This window comes from Embiotoca jacksoni, unplaced genomic scaffold, assembly GCF_022577435.1.
Source record: "Embiotoca jacksoni isolate LCO1_2020_lvr unplaced genomic scaffold, fEmbJac1.0.p SCAF_14, whole genome shotgun sequence".
In the NCBI taxonomy this organism is placed as follows: domain Eukaryota; kingdom Metazoa; phylum Chordata; class Actinopteri; family Embiotocidae; genus Embiotoca; species Embiotoca jacksoni.
In genome coordinates, this window is record NW_027185274.1 from 11,583,240 (window position 1) to 11,605,254 (window position 22,015).

Genomic DNA, 22,015 nt, shown 5'->3' on the forward strand with positions numbered 1-22,015 from the left:
GATAAAGACACTGTCATACCTGCGCGTTCTCCTCTCCTGTTAGGTAGAGGCTGTTTCTCCCCCGGTTATCTCCTCCCTTGTCAAGCCAGGTGAATAACTCCGCTCAGCAAAGAAATGTTTAAAATCCCCTTCCTGGTCAGACAAATTTTCATACCAAATACGAGATCATATCCACTTTTTTTTTTTTTTTTCTGTTTTCCACCGAGCAAGGCTGGTCTCGCCGCGGGGCTCCTGGAGGAGGCAGTGGGGCAAGCCGGGCGTTTCGATTTAGTTCCCGTTGAGTTTGCACCAAAAAGCCGCGGTGCGGGCAGACGACCGGTGGAAACCTAAAACCTACAGCAACCCGCTGTCCGCAGGTAGTCCGCTGGGACAGGACCGGGAGAGTGGAAAAGACGCCGTCAAAACCGGCGCACGGCCGCGTTGCGCGCTCATTTGGTCTGAGCTGACATCGTTTCTGTTGAGACTCCGTTCATCGGTCGGTTGAAGGGAAATACACACGTGCCGAGGTTTTTACACTGCTGGGATCCAGAGTCTAAAGACCAGAGGGAAGGCGGCTGTAACGGGAGAGTGAGGAAACAACTCCTGACTCCGGTCGTGTTGGTTTGAGACTAGTACTGAGCCGGTCTCCGCGGAAGCTCCCCTATAGATGCTCTTTGCCTCCCCATTCAAGCAGCTGTCACTGCTGCCCCAAACACCACGTTTCTCTCGTTCACGGCTCTTCGCATTTCATTTGCACTTGGTTGTTAGAATAAAAAAATAAAATAAAAAAAAAATAAATAAAAAAAAAAATCCTCGCTGACTGATGGTCGGTAGGTGTTTATCCGTCCCGGGGTCTTCCACAGGTAAGAAATCGAACAATAAGCTTGCAATTTTAAAGAAAGTGTACAATCACAGGAGCTTGGTAAACAGCCGTCCCCCACCACCCACCCCCCACCCCCACCCCTGTTTCAGCTACAGTAGTGACTTTGTCTTGACCTCTCCCTTCTCTCCGAGGAAAGACGCCGGACAACGTTGAAGGACGGACGGCATCCAACAAGATAGAGGCGTTATAGCTCGGAGGGGGATGCCCGGCTTTCAGACAGAAAAGAGAAGGACGAATCTCACCGGGGAAACATCGGTGTCCTCATCCTGTCGTTACACGCGCTCTGTTCCGCCACGGTGAGCGTCTCCCTCCTGCAGTTACTTTCTCTCTCTCTCTCTCTGTGTGCGGCGGTTTGTCCCGGGAGGCGATACGCCCACCAGCCCCTACCCTGTCTGTCTCCGTCCCTCCGTACCGGTGTCCTGCTCTGTCTGTTTGAAAAGTCACTGCTCTGGGATTACAAGCTGCTAATAGCAGATGGATGCGTTATGACGACGGTGGGTGATGCCATCTCCGGGGCGGTTGCCTGGGAGAAGTAGCCGATATAGTTTAGGGTCTGTAAAGAAACACAATAGACACTGACACCGATCAGAGGTTTTCAAAGTGCGGGGCGGGGACCTCAAGACGGCCGTGTGAATGCAGTTACGTACTCAATTCGTAAAAATACTCGCATTCACTGTTATGATTTAGAAAGTATTTACCTTATTTTTGTTTTGGTTTTGATGATAATGATACACACAAAGGTGATCAACTGATATTCAAATAGTTATTGTCAGGGCTGAAATGCAATGTATGACTACTTAGTCTGAGGAGGGGTTGTTGTTATTGAAGTTAATCAGAGATTCTAGTTATTTCAAAACATAACCATTTTGATTAAACAAAATAATAATAATACCACTTTAGTCCTGTGTAAATATGCTCATAAATTTTATTGAACTGTGTCATTTTTTTTTTCCTAAATCTTGAAAATAGTCAAGCTTTCCTCAGGTGGACTTTTGGTTGCCAGCGGAGGCGAAATTGGCAGCTCGTTCCCATCTTACTTTTAAAAGCAATAGTTTAGAGTTACCGGAGAAGATGCCTCTCTCCTGTGTTGTACAAGCCACTGCTAGCAGCTGGCAACCTCACTGGGACCGACCCCAGCTGTCCAAGAGAGACAGCACGTAACCCCTCTGAAAAGCACCATGTTTTTCCTACACTCTGTTCGCTGAGATTAAGCTAAGATTAGCTAAATTCATTTGATAGATTTGTGGAGGTGTTGGTGGATTCTGTTACCTTTGGAAGGAGCAGAACTTTGTCTCACACTTCCAGTCTTAAATGACCAGCTGTACTAAAGGTACTGCAACCTTCAGTCACAGACACAGATGACAGTGGCATGAAGAAAGCAAATAATCATATGTCCCAAAATATCTTGAAAGGCAGCGTTGTTGGCTCGAGTGAGTTTTATCTAGCTAGCTATTTTCATTTTAGTATTGTGGCCTGGCAGCATGTCACCAAATTAAAAGCATATGCCCTCATTTGAGTCACTCTAATAATGTGTAATCCTATAAGATTCATCCCTGAAAAACAGTTAATATAATACTTGTAATTAACACTCAGGGGTGAAGAGGAGCAGAAAGTGATTTGCACAGTATTGCGTAATAAGATGAAATCACATTTAACATGAGCTATTCTGTTCAGGAGTCATTGACACTGCAGATGCGGAGGTACATCTGCGAACTTCTTCTTTGACACTGATAAGCACAGAATCTGAAGAGTGTAGCTGCGGTGATGAATTCTACCATTAGAAACGGGTAAAATAGCCAACACAGGCGTCAGATTAGTGTGCTCACTTTATACCTTCTGCAGGATTTCATGGATTATAAAGTGTGAATGTTGTACAATTATCTGATTAGCAAGAATTCAGATAAATGATATGGTGCACTGCTGGCGGAAGACCAAATAGTTAAAGGTTGAGGTTGGTAGTCGTCGGTAGGGTAGGGAATAATGAAGAGATATGGAGAATAACAGAGGAAGGCAAGCTAACAGACAAACAGATTCAGAGAATGGGCAGAGATCAGACAGGAAAATGAAAACTGACGGTTTGCTGCATCTTCTGTAACCTCAGTTGAAATAGAAACAGCTCTGGGCTATATAGGCTAAAGGTCAGTCTAATGAAAAAATAAATATGTGTAACAGAATTGGATGGGGAGGGAGTGAGAGATAAATGGGATGTTGGCTGGTTTTGGAGGCCCTTTTTAAGTAACAATAAGTATAGAAGTAACTCCGGGTGGCATTTGGAGGCGTAATGCGATGAGAATTTAATAGGCCTGCAGCAGCATTTCTTTAACTAATGGAGTCATGTTTCTGATGGTTTCTAACCACAGTGGTAATATTTTATTAAGGCTGCGTGTCCACGGGCCTAAATAACCTTAGCTCATTTTGGGATAGTCAAATTAAAAATTCTCACTGACCTGAAGGTTCCCTTTAAGTTGTATGATTGAGCTTTTTGAATATTAGCATAAACTCTAATTAACCAAACAACTTTTTCAATTACAAATTAAGTCATGACACTGAGTAAGAGAGACGACAAAACAGAGTGTAGTAAGAGATAAGCATGTGAATCTTTACAGCCCTCAGGACTCTGTGTGCTGGGCATAAATTGGTCACAGTCCTTTAATAAAAATGATTCATCTAATTTTTGAAAAATACAGGAAGCACACCTTTTAGTGGACACCGTGCTCTGAGATGCCAAAGCAGAGTCTTTATCAGCCAGCTGGTCCTATATAGCTTCATTTTTTCAAGGCAAACTTTTCAATAGCATCTGTTAAAACAAAGTCAGACAATCCTGATGCAAAGTGGAAATATGTTCCTCCTTAAATAGAGACTTAGCCTACTTGACGCCAGACTACCAGTGTGACTAATAAACCCAGAGGAAGGAAAATGTTGGAAAAGTACAGACTCAATGATCCACAAGAGGAGGACAGGCTAAGATTAGACTGTTCCCAAGGGAAGGTAAAGATGAACTTTCCCTGTGAGGCATTTGGTGTACAAAAGCTGCAGACTACGTTCTCTATTTTAATTGATTATGCACTTAAATGCATTCAAGGACTCAAAAGACTCCCATGCCACTAGTTGAGTACACCATTTTGATAATTGGTGAATCTAAGACATCATGATCATGCAAAAATGTATTATTTTCAATTGCCTGTTTTTGGTTATTAAAATGATTGTATGAAACCTATAATTTAAACATGTCACCAAGGTTTTTGTTTAGGAAATGGTAGGGGGCATGCTTTATGATTATCTGATATTTTATAGACTAAATGACAAAATTATTATATTATCTGAAACAGATTCATGACAGTGATGAAATAAAGTTTATTATCTATTTTGCTCAAAATAATGTACTCATCATTAATTTGTTAAATGCATTGAGCCCATGGCTATTTCTGAAATAGCATACCCAAATTTATCTGCGATACAGTAAGGCCTAAATGAAAAATTTTATTTTAGGAGAATTTTAACAAATCATCTCCTTATCCTTTTCACCAGGCCAGAATGAGATTTAAAAAACACCAGCAAACGTCACTTTTTTTTTTTTTTACTTTAGCCTAGTGAAATCTTTTAATAAGTTAAAGTAAAAAACAGCATTATTGCCAGTAAAAACTGATCATATTTAACCCGTTCTGAAAATGTTCAAACGCAGCTCTACCAAATAGTAATAGAACAGAAATAAAGCAAGACAAATGCTGCATTCATTTTAGTCACCGTAGTACAAGGCAGCCTCTTCCGTGAATGTGCCATGCTTGGCAACCTTTGATAGATGGTGCCGGTTATGTTTTTGTGACATGATACGGTCTGGTTGAGCTACTGGGACCACTGAGGTGGAAGAGCTTGAGGTACAAAAACTACTTCATTTGTGTTTGAAAAAACAGATTTTGGTTTAGTTATCAAAAATCCCTGTCAAATGGGATGCTTTTTGCTGAGGTCAGTCTAACTTTGAATCCATGTCAATGTGTTGCTGCCTCGTGGTGAAGTTTACTGTGTTAACATCGCTGTGGCAACATGCTGTGTTTCATAACAATGAAGCCTGTGAAGTTAAGAGGAGAGCACAGTGAGAGGGAGACAGAGTAAGGGAGAGAGTGAGGGAGATAAAGAGAGACGGAAGAGCCTCCAGCCGATTCAGCACCATGGACAGTGCTGCAGCGAGATTCAGCTGCACAAGGCCGGAACAAGCTTTATCCTCCGAGAGAAAAGCCAAAAGCTCTTCTTAACATGCTCTGATCTCCCTCTCTCTAACTCTCTAGCTCTCTCACACACACACACACACACACACACACACACACACACACACACACACACACACACACACACACACACACACACTCTTATCTCTCATCCATGTATTGCTTTTGCTCTGTCCTTTTTTTCTCCTACACTGACACTTACATACACTCGCCATTACTTATCTCATAAGTGTCTCTCCCCTCCCTGCCACCCTCCTGAACCCTCCAGTTTGTTTCTTATAGTTTCTTGGCGTGAGTGCACTCTTTGAAAGTAGAAAATAGTTGACATTGAGGGAAAGCATTTGTGTGCGTGTGTGTGTGTGTGTGTGTTTATGTTACTCTATCTGGTCAGCCTTTTGGTGTTGATGTGTTTTTTTTGTTTGTTTGTTTGTTTAATAACATCCCCCCCCCCCCGTCACCAAATTTAAAGAAGAGGCATGATTAGAGAAAGGTTTCATAAAGACGTTGCGCACTGAACCAGGGGAGTGACTTATAAGCAGGACAGATGTGAGAGAGGCGTACAGAGAAGAATTCACACGGGAATTTGGAGTGAGGAAAACAGACATAGATTTGACAAAGAACATGATGACAAAGTATTTGACCCTTTTGACCGCGCTGTTATTGTTTTGTCAGACAGGTCCCATGTCTCTGTTATTGCCATATCCAGCTTTTAGAACAAGCTGATCAGAGGGAAGACTCATGTCACTTTCTGATAATCACAGTTATACAGACAAGGAGCTTATTGTACAGGGATCAGACATCCACACCCTGTCTACTTCAGTTCAGTATTGATGGACTAATCAATAAATAACACAATCAATCAACTTTTCACTGGATCAGAGCCTCAGGCTGAGAGATGATCAATCGTGCAATCAAGTAATTGATTATTATTGATTACTTAATACTGTAGGTGAGGGTTTGATTAAGGGACCTAAATATCTGTTTCACATAGACGATTAAGGGTGAATATTGCACCTGAAGCCAGTTCATTGACTTTTCTAGTGAAGCACGCACCTATCTTTACTATTTTGTATGGATATGTGTTAACAAATTCATATTACAACATAGCCCATTTATAAATGTAGAGTGGTGTTGAAACTGAGGTTACTCATGTGAATACAGACAAATCTAACAATTTAGAGAAGATCAATGGCCCTTGTAATACCTCAAGTCTTAGTGCAGCTCTCAGTTTTTCTATGCGTTTTCCTCAGAACACTATATTTTCAACAAAGAAAACAACAAACAAATACCATTTCACATTCATTTTGATTGAGAGGAGTTTTCTTTGACATCTTCTGTTTTGAAATGGAGCTTGTGGATGGTGTATGATTGTTTTTCGCCAAGTCTTACCTTCTCCATCGAGCCCAATATAGAACGTAATTCTCTTTGTCCAATATCACTACAACATAGAACAAAGGAAAGCTAACCGATGAGTGACACAACATCCATCAGCTCACACGTTTGAAGCACCAATTTGATCTCTGAAGAAACAGAAATACATTGGATCGACTTACCTTTTCACTCAGCCCTCTGTTTAACAGTATCACTGTGCTAACCTAAAGCAAGATGAAATCCGGGAAGAGTCTCTGGTCAAAAGAGAATACTAGCCACCCAAAGGAGAGCCTCTATACCTCAAACCTGCAAACTAAAAAAGACATATGGTCTCAAAGGGTTTTGGAAAGGTTTGAACTCAACTCAGTGGTATCTTAGTCAGTAGAAAATGTTTTGCTTAAAACCTGAAAAGAAATTAATTTGGATTGGAACTGCAATGTTTTTTGTAAATTACGTAAGTACAACCAAACCTTGGTGTTTGCTTGTTTAGTGTCTTCGCATGGTGAATGAACTGGAGGTAGTGACACTACGAAGTCAGAAGTTGTATTATTCATCTGTATCTATTTGGTTGACTGGTCAGCCCCTGGTAAACCTTCATTGGGTCCTTAGTTAAGTTATACTCATAAAAAGATTTAAGTCACCGGAGAAGATTTGAGAAATGCTATGATGTGACAGCAGGAAAATAAAACAAGCTCTCAGGGTGCCTGTTTATTTCCACGAGAGAATCACAGTGAAGGAAACGGCGACAGAGACGTTATGGCGTTGTCCTTCTGAGTGGCAAGGTTACAGTTTAATGGAGCCGACAGGAATGCCTCTCCTGACACATCCAACCCACCGTGACTGAAAGAGAGAGAGAGAGAGCGAGAGGGATGAGGACAGAACCAGACAGAGAATCATAGACTGACAGAGAGACAGATTGAGAGACACAGAGACATCTGCAATACGTGGCCTTCCCTCACCACACTGATGCAGACAGGGAAATAGAGGGGGGAGTGAGAGGTAGAGCCCCCGACACTACCGCAACATAGTCATCCATTATTCCTGAAAGTAGAGAGAAGGATGGAGCAGAGACAGACAGAAAGACAGTGAAGTGTATCTAACATTATAAAGAAATAGAAATGTATCATTTTGAACACTGATATATTATAATTGGGTGAAGAACAACATGCTTCGCCAGTATTGTTCTGAGGCAACGTTGAATTTAAATGTGAAAAGAAACAGGAAGTTGAAGAGATGCTGTAGGGTAGGAGTTGGATGTAGCGATCGACTGAAGAAGATTGGAGAATGGAGGACGAGGGAGGCGGGGAAAGAAGATGGAGAGTTGGTGAATGTCTCTCCCAGGACTTTGGCTGGGAGCAGGTGATGGGAGGAAGATAAGGCAGAGAGGAAAGGTCAATAAAGACAGCATGAGTGAGAGACAGGTGGAGAAAGGCTATCAACGAGGGGCACAAAGATACTTTTTTTCTGAACAGTGGAGGTTGTTGAGCACAGGTCAATGATCTCTCAATTAATGCAGGTTACTGTGTACATGCTTTTGAAAAGACAAAGTCCTGAACGTGTGAAAACGTTAACTGCGCTGTTTTTTTGTTTGTTTTTACATAACAAATAAATTAATCAGCCTCTAAAAGTAAAAATTGTTAGGAAAAATATAACAGGAAGAAAGAAACAGATAGCAGAAAAAATAAATCTGCCTACAAGAAATCTTGCATAGATCACTTGATAGAGTAAACAGTAGCACGCTCCAAATCTGCATCATAGCCTTTAATACAAACCATAATATCGAAGAATATGGCATACTCCAATTAAATCCAGAAAAGTGTACGTGTCAGGTTGCAGTGTCCCCAAGTGTAATCACCTTCGGTCTGCTTTAATTACAGATTGACATTTTACCTCAATGGCCATTCTGATTTCAGGTAAATCTGGTGTTTAAATAGCACAGCAAAACACACAGCATATGTCTCGCGTACTGTACAGAGCCACTGTCGATAAAATAAGAAGAAAGAACTAAAAACTAAAGACAAACTAGGAAAGAGCAGAAATAAAAAGGATATTATCACACTGTTGTATTATGGTATTTTCCTGGTGTTTGTAAGTGTATAAGAGTGTGTATGATTTCACCTTGTTTGTTAGTGAGAACTCTGCAGCTCAGTAACCCGTGTGCCGATGTTTATATAGGAAATAGGTATATGTTAACAATGTGGAAGACCAAGTGTCTATCGAAGCTGTTAAAGCCAGATAACAAGGTGTGCATAAAGATGTTATTTCCACAGTGCTTGTGTCAAGATTAAGTTATCTGCTAGAAAACAAACTGTGCGACAGTGTGTTTGTCAGATAATAACATATTCAGCCCAACATGGACATGAGCAAACACCAGTCACCAGAGATGAAGATGACAGTAAACTGACTCTATTTGCTTGAATCTGAAAGTTTCACTTTATTAAGTGAATAGTGAGTTAAAGGGAGTGAAAGGGCAAACAGTAAAATCCACAGTGTCTCAGAGAAAGATCCGTGGCAGCACTTCATCAGACAGTTTCAAGTCATTCAGGATGTAACAATGAAATATGTCTGCCTGAGTTAAATACTTGAAGGTCAACTGTAATTGGTGATTAATTCAATGACTTCAATCTGTTATGCCACGCAGATTTCCAAATTTCTTCAAAGCAATTTGGCTTTTAGCTGATTTTGAGGTGATGAAGACGAGCACTGCTAATTTGAAAAGAAAATCTCATCCCTAATCCCATTTATCATTACAGCTCGGTAAATTATTGTCTTTTCATGTCGCACATATCTTCTCATTTTAAACATGAAACCACCAGGAAGTAAAGACAGGCAACAGCCATGTAATTGATATAAATCACCATCAAAAACATAGACGCTGAAAACCTTCCGCGTCACCAACCACAGTTTCTATTTGCTGTCGGAAACCATCATTTGTGAATGTGTATGTGTTTGTGCGTCTGTCCGTGCATGTGCGTGTGTGCCTGTGAAAACTCAGATTCAATCAGTCCCGTTAATTAGTAGCAGATGTGTTGCTTCCCAAATTAGAAAGTGATGACTCTGTGAAAGTGTACCAGAACTCTGCTGTCCTCCTCAGATCTCAGATTACGAGGACACAAGAGTAAAACAAAATCCTTTCATTTTTTGAAATATATCCAGACTGAATGACGTAGAGAAATGTAACTTTTTTTTATTATTTTTACATTGTTTACTATAAAAAAGGATATATAAGTATGATGAGGTATGTATTTTTTTGTGTGTATTGTATGATGCTAATAGAGGTGGACACAATATCAATATATGGAAGTTCAAAATGTAGCAGAGAAATGTTGTTGAGGCAAACTAAAGTTGCATTAGGTTTTTCAGTAATGGAGGTCGAGCCATCAAATACAAATACAACTGAAATCTCTGGTAATTTAACAACATGTATTTAGAACTACTTGACATACGGCACTCAAACCAGAAATGGAAAGCAAAAACTGTAATTACTGCCAATGTAGCATATTTTCAACAGGGAAAATGACATAAGTCTTACCTTTACCTTGCCACTGACTGTATGTTCCCAATGCTGTCGAAGGTTCACCGAATCAGAGCTGCTGGTAAACAGTTTCCAGGACTCTGAAATGGTTACGGCATTGCCCCAAACTGCTCATGAAAGACTATTATAGTTACAATCAGCGAAGCGTGCAGAGCTGAGCACTGCAGCAACACCACGGTCCTCTGTATATGTGTGGCTATGGGACGGCACAACAGAGCGAAAATATGGCGTAGCACTCCTTAAAAAAAAAAAAAAAAAAAAATCACCTTTCAGCTCAGCGTTATGTAATACTGTACAGCACAGGATGACAAACCACAGCTCGGTAAAGAACAGGAGGACATAGCAGAGGATGTCGGTGTGCTTGACTCGAGATGAAGGCAGCACAAAATGCGGCGATCTGCTGTTGATCGCTGGCTCATGTAGCACGTAACAACTTGGCACGGCGCACTCATTTCAAGGCACTTCATCACACATATCTTCTGTTTCTTGTACAAAAGCCAAGCAGGTGAAGCAAAACAGAAACTGTCACTCACTGTGATGGTGTCAAGCATTCGAATCAGACCTATGACGGACTGGCATAACCAGACTGTTTAAGATATGCCTTACTTCTCACCCAGTGCATTCTGCCCCAGCTCAGCTGCCCCATTGACCCTGAACAAATGAGCAGAAACTATGAATTATTAACACCAATTTGAATAGTCACTGTTAAAGCCGGTTTGCAGTAAAAGTAGAGTCTACAGCTCTGCGAGGCTTTTCTTAGGCTCAGGGACACTTTGAGCCAAGAGCTAACATCAGCTTACTAACATGCTGGTGGGCTGGAGCTGGGTTGGATCAGCATCAGGGACTTCTGCCTGTGATTGGTTGTCACATTGTTAAGGTTAGAGCAAGCGGCAACCATCAGTGACGTCATCCATTGGTTTGTGAGCGGCCGTTTGGATATTGGCCGGAGCCATTTTGCTAGTTCGGAACGGTTTAGAGACAGAATGGACTATATTTGGATGAGCTGGTAGGGAGTGAGCGGTGGATCTAACTCAATGTGATTGGACACCCAACAATACTATGTCCCGCCCACCGATGGCTATAACGTGACTGCACCACAGACCTGTCAATCAAACAGACCCTCCCCCAAAAGCACAGCTTTATTTAGCCTTATTTTCTAATGAAGGAGGGATTGTTTTCAGATGGACATCCAGAAAACTAATAAGTGACTTTAGCAAAACCACAATAACTTGTAGAAAAAGTCTATGGACTTTGAATTTCATGAAAGACATTGAATGGGAGTCTATGGAGACGGAGGGTTTTTGGAGCCAGTTTAAGGCACTTCTGCATCGGCCTCATTTTTCAGAGCCGGAAGCTACGTCCCCTTTTAGGTCTATGGGTTAGAGTTAAGATTAAGGTCCGGTGGAGACAACCTATCACAGCAGCATAGGTTTTAGGGTGTGCATCCGGCCAGCTCATCCAATCTAACACCAACCCATGCTGATGTATAGCAAGTTTACTGTAATATTGATTATGTTCACTATCTTCACCTCAGATGTAAGCATGCTAACATTTGCTAATTAACACTAGCCTGAAGTAAAGCAGAATTTAGAAAATAAGGGAATCCCCAAAATGACTTCAACTCATCCACAATTTACCAAGATTTAAAAAAAAAATTATCCATCCAATAATTGTTGAGATGTTTCAGTTAAAACAACACATTTCAAACCACAAAGAGAAAAAAGTCAGAGGACCGTCAAGGTTCCCAGGCTTCCTGCCGGGAAGGTGAACGCCAGTACAGAATGTCAAGGCAAGCCATCCAACGGTTGCTGAGATATTTGTGGGTTCTTCTTGTTACTTCCCTTTTCCTCTTTCGTATGCTGCAGCGGTGTGGGATAGTTTTCTGTAAGGGCTGAAACCAAAACAAGTGTGTGTGTGTGTGTGTGTGTGTGAGAGCGAGCAAGAGAGCGAGAGAGGTTACAATGTACTCGCACAGCAATATGTGATACTCTGGACTTGAACTCGCAACATGACAAGTGGTGAGATGCCCCGGCTGGTCCGCGAAGCCCTCAGCCCCGCTGTGCTCTGTTCTGTTCCGTGCCGAGGCGTTCTGTTTCATGCCAAGCAGGCTAACTATACTGTTATGCTTCGCTGGTGCAGAACGTCAACTGCATCTGCTACACTGCCCTGTCTGCTAGTGTGTGAGAGAGGGAGAGGATGAATAAGTATGAGGATAAAATAAGCAACGGAGAGGGACAGAGTATGAAAGCAAGCTGAGAGGTGAGAAAGAGAAGTAAAAAAAAAAAAAAAAAAAAAAAAAAAAGTATAAAAAAAGGAGAGTGGAGAGGCTTGGATGGTACAGTGAGAAAATGAGAAATTAAGCAAAATGAAGAGAGCAGCTCACTACACAACCATTCACTCCAATCTGCTGTGTATTTTTGCTGGATAAGACAGTAACAATGTGTTTTGGCGAGATGAGATTAGGGAAACTTCCCAGATTTTTGGAACTATGTCTACATCACTAATTTGGTTCACATCTCTGGGTTTAACTGTCAACCATCTGTTGCTGAAAAGCACATAGATTTTCCAGGGATTTTTTTTTTTTTGTGCCTAAATTGAGTTCCTTTCTTTCCCTCTGGCTCCATATGCTCTCACACACTGTCTTCTGATCCACTGATGCTCTCGTGTCTCCTTTCTCTCACATGAGCTCCATGACAGGCTGCAGCTGCTCCTGAGGGGTTTTTCCTCATCTTAAGACCACCACATTGTAAGAAACCGAAAAGATAGAAACATTAAGTAAGAGTCTTATGGGTAATAATTGTGGAAATCTCAGTCATGCACTGGAGAGAAAAACAAACACGATCCCTTGCTGACGATGGCAAGTATTTTTTGTCTTAAAATGATCACTATCGAGAGAAGGAGATTGATAGGAGCAGATGGTTGTATAGATTAAAAAATACTCTTCATGAGAACATCAGTGCTTTGTATCTTATCTATTATTAATGCTTTGCCCTAAGTAAGGTGAGCAGCAGTGTAGTCACTGTCACACAAGGGTGTCTTGACTGCTGCCCCTGGGTTTGTTTTTATGGGCTCTCCAAATAGCTATCCGAACCCTTCTGGCAGGATATTTATCGCGACCTTTGCAGGTTTCCTTAGGACAATATTTTCGAGCAGCACAGCAACTGAGAAAGAAAAAAGGATGGAGAGGGAAAGACAGAGTGGGACAAAAAGAGAGTCAATAATACGGTGGCAAAAACAACTCAATTGAAGCTATACCAATCGATAATTTTATATTAACAATGTGTCTAATGACAATGTATAATTTGGAAGGAGCAATAAACCCACAGTAACTTATCTGCCTCTGCAGTCTGATACTTTAGTACTTTAATATTTCTCAGCTCAGTGTTTTGGTTTTCTTACAACAGGGCAGGTTCGATAGTGAGCTACAGTGAAAATTGAGGACCATTTAGCGGCTAAAATGTCAGGTATTTCTCGGAGGAATTGGTGGAGGTGATATCTGAGAGTAAATTGGACCTAATGTTAATTAATGCTAATGTGGGTCTGTCTCGGCTGCATCTGTAAATAGGCAATGTTGTGTTAAGAGCTTTTTATGCTGCCCCAAGTGGCCCAAAAAAAAAAAAATCAATGAAACCTGCTTTCGGGTTAGGGAAACAATTTGGTTGCGGCAAATACACATGGAATAGTTAGGTTTAGGCAACTTAAAGTATGGTGGGTAAATTGTTTATTTATACAAATTACACATCCGCAGTGCTGTAGCCAAGCATGACCGGCCTATGTACCAAACCTTTGACTATAATCCTGTCTGAAACACATGAATGCCATTGGAAACATTGTTTATTAAGTTTTGGTTGGTGGGATTGTTGAGTTAGCAATTATGACTTTTGGACTGCTGCCACTATGACTACATGCAGCATTACATTTCCATACCGTTAGCTAATGTACGTTAATGCTTTTTCTACAATTGCTGTTATCTAACTTCTGCTGCATCACCAACATTGGCAACATTATTTCTGCACCTAGTGTTAGCTACGTTACTGAAAATCAACATTAACTAATGGTACTGTGAAACAACTTTACCATAGGATGTAAAAGTGGATGTAGCCTACGGATCTGAAAAGTGAGGCCAATGTTGAAGGGCCTCAAACTGCAATACCACCGAGAGTCACTAGGGGTAAACTCCAAAAAGCTTCTGGCTTCATAGACTCCCATTCAACTTCTCTCATGAAATACAAAGTCCATACATTTTTTCACAAGTCATAATGGTATCATTTACTAAAGTCATTCATTATTTTTCTGGCTGTTCATCTGAAAATATTTCCATTGTTAATTAGATATTAGGTGGTGCAGTCAGGTTTCTGCTATAGGCGCGCGGGGCTCAGTATCCTCGGGTTACCGATCAGATCTGGTCAAATTCTCTGCTCACAGTCAGTGGTAGGAGCTATTCGGTTACATTTTTGAGCAGCAAGCAAAAGAGCAAGGACGGCGATAGTCTAGTTTATTAATTAGTTTGCTAATTTCCATTTGGAGGTCTGTCATTTTTGCACAATAACTTTGAACCATGAAGAAACCCATTGAAAATAATTGATTGATAAGCACAACATAAGTTGTGGAACTATAACCAATTAGATCAATTTTGTATAGCAGACGTGTAATCTGCTGTTAGAACATCTGCTCATTCAGGTGAAAAACAATATGTCTTTCTAACTGAACCATCAAACATGTTAAGTCAACAGGCACTTGAACTCTCTTCAGTTAGATTTTCTAATTTGTGCACATCCTTATGGCATAAATGTACACACACACACACACACACACACTTTCTGTCTCATTACACTGCCTTCTTTTTACTATGTTCATCCCTCTGTCCATCTGTCTTCACTGCTTCATTGCATCAAGGGAGACAATCCAACACACTTACATCCCAAATAGGGCGATGGTCCGTTAGAGGTTCATATTTACACAGGCAAACCTAGTCATGTTTTCATCCACCGTTGCTGAGGCTTTAGGTGAATTTACAAAAAGTTGGCAGGCCATGAAATATGACATAAGCAAGAGTGAGGGTATCTCTTCTGCAACTTACTACTTTGGTTTCCTCTCTCTAACCGTGCTTTTTGGTGTCAGCTTCCTGCCTCATTTATTCATTAGCACACTGAACTGCTTTTATGGGATAGTTAATGGAGAATAATGGAAATTTGAATTAATTGGAAATAGATACATTAATAGATAGTTACTTTATTAATCCCCAAAGGGAATTTTTTTTAATATGGGATAGAGATAGGGATGACATGCAAAAGGTCTCCCACATCAGATTGAAACTGTCACGTGGAGATGGTAGCAGTGTGCAGTTGCATGTGCAGTTTCAAGTCTTATCCTGAAAATAGTTTTTTAGTTCCTTATGGTGAAACTGTCTGTGTCCAAAATCACAGGTTTAATTCCATCACACTGCCACATTTTGCAGTGAAGCTGAACCATCGGTAATGGCTGTGTTTTAACGCTGAGCCAAATAAAGCTGATGAATAAAGCATACTGAATAAAGCATACTGAATCTAATATCACATCAAATGAAAATGAAAGTTCCTGTGCGTCCTCAACTCTGCTTTCAGCTTAAAGATGTGCCACTAGTTTAGAAATCAAATCATGAAACTGTTCACCTTTAAAATGAGCATTTATATATCAGATGCTTTACTTTACTTTCCTTCCACATTTACATAAATACCATGTGCATCCTCACCCATCCATAACAAATACAGCTGGTATCTCCCCAACTGCAACACATTTCCACAGGGAAGAGGTGAAAGGTGAACCTTCACATGCTCATGGCCCAAACGAATATGTGAATATATATTTGGTTTACTTCAGATTTCTAATTACACAAATATGTAAGTTTTTTAGGTCCAGGTTTGCACACTTAGAAAAGAGACATTCTACTTTGTTCGTCTCCACCAATAAATGATTGCTTTTACTGTCTACCTCATGAACAGTGAATATCAGTTCCCCAGCTTAGCACTGACACCGAGCTAATACACACACAAGTGCACGCAAGCATTCACAGACCTTTATGCTTTCTCAGATATCCACCCTCTCATGCACACCTCCGCACTTCCTACACACTCTTAGACTAGTATGCCCACGCGAGCACAAACTTAATATGATGAATGTTAAGGAATAGTCATGTTAATCAAGTTATATTTAGTAAAGTGATTAATTAATTATTTTTACACTAGGCTTGCTAGCTTTTAGATCGAATAAGAAATGATAAAAGAACAGGGACTTCTTCAGGGGTGGGTGTTCGTGCATGCATACTTTTCTGTAAGATCGTTTATGTGCCGTTTGTGTGCATCCATACACTGTGTGTGTCTGTGTGAGTTCTGCTGTGTGTATTTGTGTGCCTTTTGTGAGTGTCTTTGTTTATGGATGTGGATTCCCATAATAAGAGACTGTTATCCTTGTTAGAACAATTAAATGAAAGAGGTGAACAATAAGCTGAAAACCAACAGGAAATATGGTAATCGCCAGTAGCTTCAGAGAACCAGCTGTTGGCAAAATAAACAATTATCTGGGTTAATCAAAGTATCTCAACTAAGTGGACAATAATATATTATATAAAGGCTAAATCCACTCTTTTGAAAGTTGTTATATATGTTCAAAGCAATGTGGGTTGCACACACACACCAGTCCACTAGATGGCTATGCATCAGTATCATGGATTTACCTTCCGAGATGTCTAAAAACATGTTGTTTAGGAAAACAAAATTATTTGGTTAGGGTTAGCGAAAAAAAACAAACATGTAATGACCCCTACTGTATGATGTTTGTTATGAACATAGACTGTATATAAAAGTAGGTTTAGCTTTCCAGATCTGAGAAATGAGGCCTGTGCGGAAGTGCCATAAAGTGCAATAAAGTGCAATACCCCCAAGGGCCGCTCGGGGTTGACTTTGTATTTCTCATTAAACACAAAGTCAATAAAAACATTTCCAGAAGTCATAATGGTGTCATTCGCTGAAGTCACTTCTTCTTAGTTTTCGGGCTGTCCATCCGAAAAAAAAAATCCTATCATTAGATAGGTATTGGGACTCAAAGAGCGGTGTGTTCGGGGGCGTGTCCTTTTGATCGTCAGGCTTGTGGTGCAGTCAGGTTTTTGCTATAGGTGGGCGCGGCAAAGTGTCTTTGGGTTCTAATTCCAATCATGTCAGATCCACCGCTCGCTCTTCCTCAGCTTGTCCAAATAAGGTCACTTCTGATTCCAAAATAACAAATGGCAATGGCCGAAATGCCGAATTCAGAGCAGCAGTTCCCAAACCATTGATTGGTTGCTGCTTAGTCATGACTTATCTCGCATTTTCTTCTCACACCAAGGCAACACCAAGCGTGCGCTCTAGTGGACTGGCGAGTATATCGTGCGCTCTGCCGAGATACTGGGCTGGTTATTCTTCTGTTTTATATCACTTTAGTCTCAGTGTATATGTAAACAAGTGCTTCCTGGAGCTACAATGTTGGCCTGATGTCACTGGATACCACATTAACATTTGATTTAGTCAATTGTCAAACATGAACCAGGGTTATTTCTAAGGATATTGATACTCATTTGAGTTCACCACTGTCTATCAAAAAGTGCATTGTAGTTCATCAATAAAACACAGCAGCATGCATGAAAAATCAAAAGATAGATTTGCTTAGGGGCAGCATATAACTTTCAACAAAGAGGTAGGTGGATAATATTTTCTTGTCTTTTCACAAAAGATGTATCAATCATTCATAAACAAGATCTTAATCAAAACGAAGAATCAACAACATAAAATTGACTACAGTTTGCATCCCTTTGACAATTCCAGGATAACATTCAAGTAGCACAACAATGCTCCTTATGACACTGGGTTGATTTATTCAGCCTCAATAATGGGGCACAAATAGTTTCTTACTGACCTAATAAAATGGATATAACTTTTCTTCCCACCCCTTATTAGTATTTAGCCCTGCCACCTTTACCTTTATCCTTAACTTAAATTTTAACTTTATGATGAATAGTTCTGTCTTTGTTTCAATGATGTCAACATGCCAGGAGGCTGATCTCAGATCAAATTTATAATTTCCCAACTAATTATAAAGGTTAGGAAAGGCATTTTGTCAGCACATAGCCTCTTTGCATTTCTTGTTAGTTGCTCGCTCTGCTTTATTCTTCATCCCCAATGTTGACGAGTAAAATAATCAAGGTATACAGCACATTCCTGTTCTGTAGCCTTCATGCTTATGTATCCATTTTTGAATTGCTAATGGGGATTTAAGTATCTTTTGAGTGATGCTAATGTGTGCTTACATTTTTCTTGCACGAGTAGCTGTATTTGTCTCCTCTCTCTTTGGAATAACAGTGTATCCACACAGCACATCACCTTTTAATACAATAAGCGTGTCGCTGGGGTAAACCATGCAAATGTGGAGCCTTCGACACAACGTTGTCTGATAGAATCTGATGACTAGCAAAGAGATGAGGCTGACAGCCCCTTTTAGCAGCGGAATATGCAGCACTCACACCACTTCAGCTTACCTTGACCTCAGACATAAATTAAATATGGTGGAACATTTGAATAAATAGACCACTACATTGAAGTTTGAAGTACCTCTCAATAAATCTTGAAATATAATATTTGTAAGATCTCATCCCACTGAATTAATAAAACTGTACCTTCAGGGGATGAAAGGCTTTACCTTCCAAACTTGTACAGGTCATGCAGATGTCAGGAATTAGTCGAATTTAGTCATGCTGGTAAAAAAAGTTAAAACGTGCATTACAATATCATCAAAAGGACAACATATCGGCTCTTAAGTGAGATGTCATTTTGATTCTCTATTTTACAAGCTATATCCCCACATTTCTACATACCATGATGCAATGCACCACTGTACATGACAAAAACTTTGTTTTACAATTTCCAAAGATAGCTTTTGCTGTGCATGCCATAATCCTGTTTTGATTTGCTCAGTAACATATTACTGCTGCGCCTGGCCCATGTGAGGCTCTCGGGGTGTGGAGCACTAAATGAAATCTCAGCTCACAAGACAGAGGGCAGTTGGGGACACATTAGCTTCTTATCCCAGACCGATGTAGTGAAAGAGAAGATCAAAGTAATGAGTGTTCCCTTGGTGCGCAGAGTTCTTCCATATAACCCTTAACTCGTCTGCTCTCCTGAGACACTTCATCTCAAGAGATCTGTCATTGGGGTCGTTCCAATAATATGTGAGCTTAATGTAATGTTAGCCTGAACCATATAACAGTACGGGTCTTGAATTGGATTAACTGATACTATGCAAGAGATGATACAAATTATTATCAGAATATAATCATAACAAAAATATTACACCATTTTATTCGTATTCGTAGAACAGCATTCTGCAACTAATTTCTATTTTGTTTCTAATCGTTTTTATTTACTGGGGACACTGAGCATTCAACCTGTTTGTCAAAGGTAGTTTGACAATTGTTGCTCTGAGCAGGGGAGAGAATTTCTTCTTCTCTGTCACACCTGGATATTTCCAATTATTTCAGGGAGCTGAGCCAGCAAACTCCGGTTTGTAAGTTTGCTACTCCTCTATTAGAATAGTGCCACCATTGCACACTGACATTAACTGAACACCAACACTTACACTTTTACTGTGGTACACTCACTTTTAAAGACTTCCGGCTCACTGGGTCTGTTTTTAACTCTCTCTCAATCCCAGTCTTTGTGAGTAATGTTTCTCGTCTTCCTTTTCCTTGCATACAGAAACTCCGAAGAGTACGAGGAGCCTGCAGACCAGGAGGTGGACACATCTAGTTAGTTAGTATTTGCTTATTGAATAAACATGTATTGCCATCTATTAAAAACAACATGATTACACTGAATTTTTCTATTTGTTCTTAAAGAGCATTACATAGGAAGACTTTCAGTCGTGGAAAAGTGTGGTTTGCGTGGCATCAAATGTTATGGACTCCACGATACATTTCAAACAATCTATATTAAGCATATGGTGATATGTTAGATCTCACATCCAGAAAATCCATTGCACGATGGTTGCTAAGCCAAATGCGTTGTGACCTCTGAGCGCCACCTCAATGGTGGCTCGGTGCTTAACCCCCTTGCCACAGCTGCTGGCCTTTTAAATTATGCAGCAAAAGGCTGTTGCTGTTAAGCTAGGCTTTAGCCCTTAGCTGGTGACAATAAGTGCAAAAGCCGCTGGTCTTCTAAATAACCTACACAGTTCCTTGAGCTCGGGGCTACACGTGTTAGCTGTTTAATATGCAGGCTAGTGGCATTAAGGGGTACAGCTGCTGGCACTACTTTTAATATGCAGCATAAGGCTGGTGATGCAGAGTGCTAAAGCTACTAGCTGTGATGCCCAGGGAAATCCCTGCTGCTGACCTTTCACTGACAGGATGAAACCTGACACACACACACACACACACACACACACACACACACACACACACACACACACACACACACACACACACACACACACACACACACACAGACACATGGTAATGAGGGCTGGGAGGGAGAAGGGAAAGAGATGGGGAGGTGGGAGGGAGGGGGGGAGGAGAGAATGGTGATGGGAAATGTAAGAGAGAGACCGATATGGGAATTGGAGAAATGGAGGAGACGGACTTTAAAAAAGAAAAGAAGACAGGAGCTGCAGAGCATGTAGTTGTCGAGCTGCTGGGAACGCCTATAGCAGCACTGGCTGCAAACTTAACAAAGAAGATGTCAGCAAAGGAGACCAGAAGAGGGAAAGATAAAAAACAAAAACAAAACAAAAAGATGGAAGATGAGCAGAGACAAACAGATCAAAAGTGAGATTGACCAAGTGACCCAAGAGAACCAAACAGGTTGGATGAAGAGAGTAGAAAACATGCGATGATAAAAAAAAAAAAAAAAAAAAAAAAAAAGCATTTGTAAAGCGGAATACAACAGCTGAGAGGATGAAAGGACTCCAAGTGGAGAGGAAGATCCATGAAGATAGAGAAAGGGAGGAGGAGGAAAAAGGAGGGTGGGCGAGAGGATAAGAGACAGCAAGCAGAGCACACAGCGATTCCCTCACAGCAGTGTTGGTGAGGCTGTAATTTAACGCTCCGTCAGGTCGCAATCAGAGCCTGTATGCATGTGTGTTTGTGTGTGTGTGCGTGTGTTGGCGAGCATGCTGGGGGGGACAGTTAGACACACACTAAAGTTAGAGAGAGGGAGGGAGGGGGAAGCGCACACAAACAAATGAATAGATGAGCACACGGAAGGGACTGGCAGGGCAGATCCCCAGGCGTTGTCAAGATTTTGTTTCTCCACTGCTCTGTTTAAAGACATGTCGCTTTGGGACGGGAAAGTGAGTCAGATGAGAGAAGTTGAGAAGTAAAAGGTCATGAGGGGAGGAAGAAGGGGGGGAAGGGGGGGAAGGGAGAGGAGGTGCGAAAAGAGACAAGAGAGTGAAAAGCAAACTATCGACAGTAATGGAGGGCAAACGGGAGTAGTGGAGAGAGCAGAGTACAGCAGAGCAGGACAGGAGCTGTAAGAGGAGTGAAAGATGAGTTTAGGGAGAGGAGGAAAGGAAGAGCGGAGGCTGGAGAGGAAATAATAGCAGAGACTGTCAGAGGGATCAAAGCAAAAATGGAAGAGGGTAGCAGCGAGGAAGAGATGAAGAGGGAGGATATTGGGCGGGGGGAGGGAGTCAAGGAGAAAAGGGGATAAGGGGGAGGTGTGGACTGAAGAAAATAGAGGATGAGATGGGGCAGTAATGGAGAAGAGAAAGAAAAAAAAAGGGAAAAGAGAAAAATTCAGAGGAGAGGGAGAGAAGATAGGATTAGTGGAGGACTGGAAAGAGAAGAGGGAAGGAAGGGCCATAAGGGAGGGGAGAGGGGACAAAAATGACTTTCTTTTTCATCCAGAGGAGAATAAGCCCCCAAAACTATATAGATAAAGGGAGTTCAAAGGACTAGTTAGAATATAAAAAAGGAAAAGAGGCATTTCCTTGCATCTGAGCTCAGAACACTGAACAAAG

At 41.0% G+C, this 22,015-nt stretch overlaps 1 protein-coding gene and 1 long non-coding RNA gene across 7 annotated transcripts in view; one reads left to right on the forward strand and one right to left on the reverse strand.

Moving 5' to 3' along the window:
- Positions 1-922, reverse strand: part of LOC138197262 (leucine-rich repeat and fibronectin type III domain-containing protein 1-like protein) — a 175,006-nt gene extending 174,084 nt beyond the window's left edge. For 5 of the 6 annotated variants that reach the window (XM_069147961.1, XM_069147962.1, XM_069147957.1 and 2 more), the window contains exon 1: positions 20-922. The gene's annotated coding sequence lies outside the window, so the exon portion shown is untranslated. The remainder of the gene's footprint in view (positions 1-19) is intronic. The other variant, XM_069147963.1, reaches the window with a different exon arrangement.
- On the forward strand, positions 760-19,848 carry LOC138197264 (uncharacterized). Its single transcript, XR_011178193.1, has 3 exons — positions 760-842; positions 999-1,158; positions 19,753-19,848. It is a non-coding gene; the product is annotated as an uncharacterized lncRNA (long non-coding RNA).
- Positions 19,849-22,015: the final 2,167 nt, after the last annotated feature.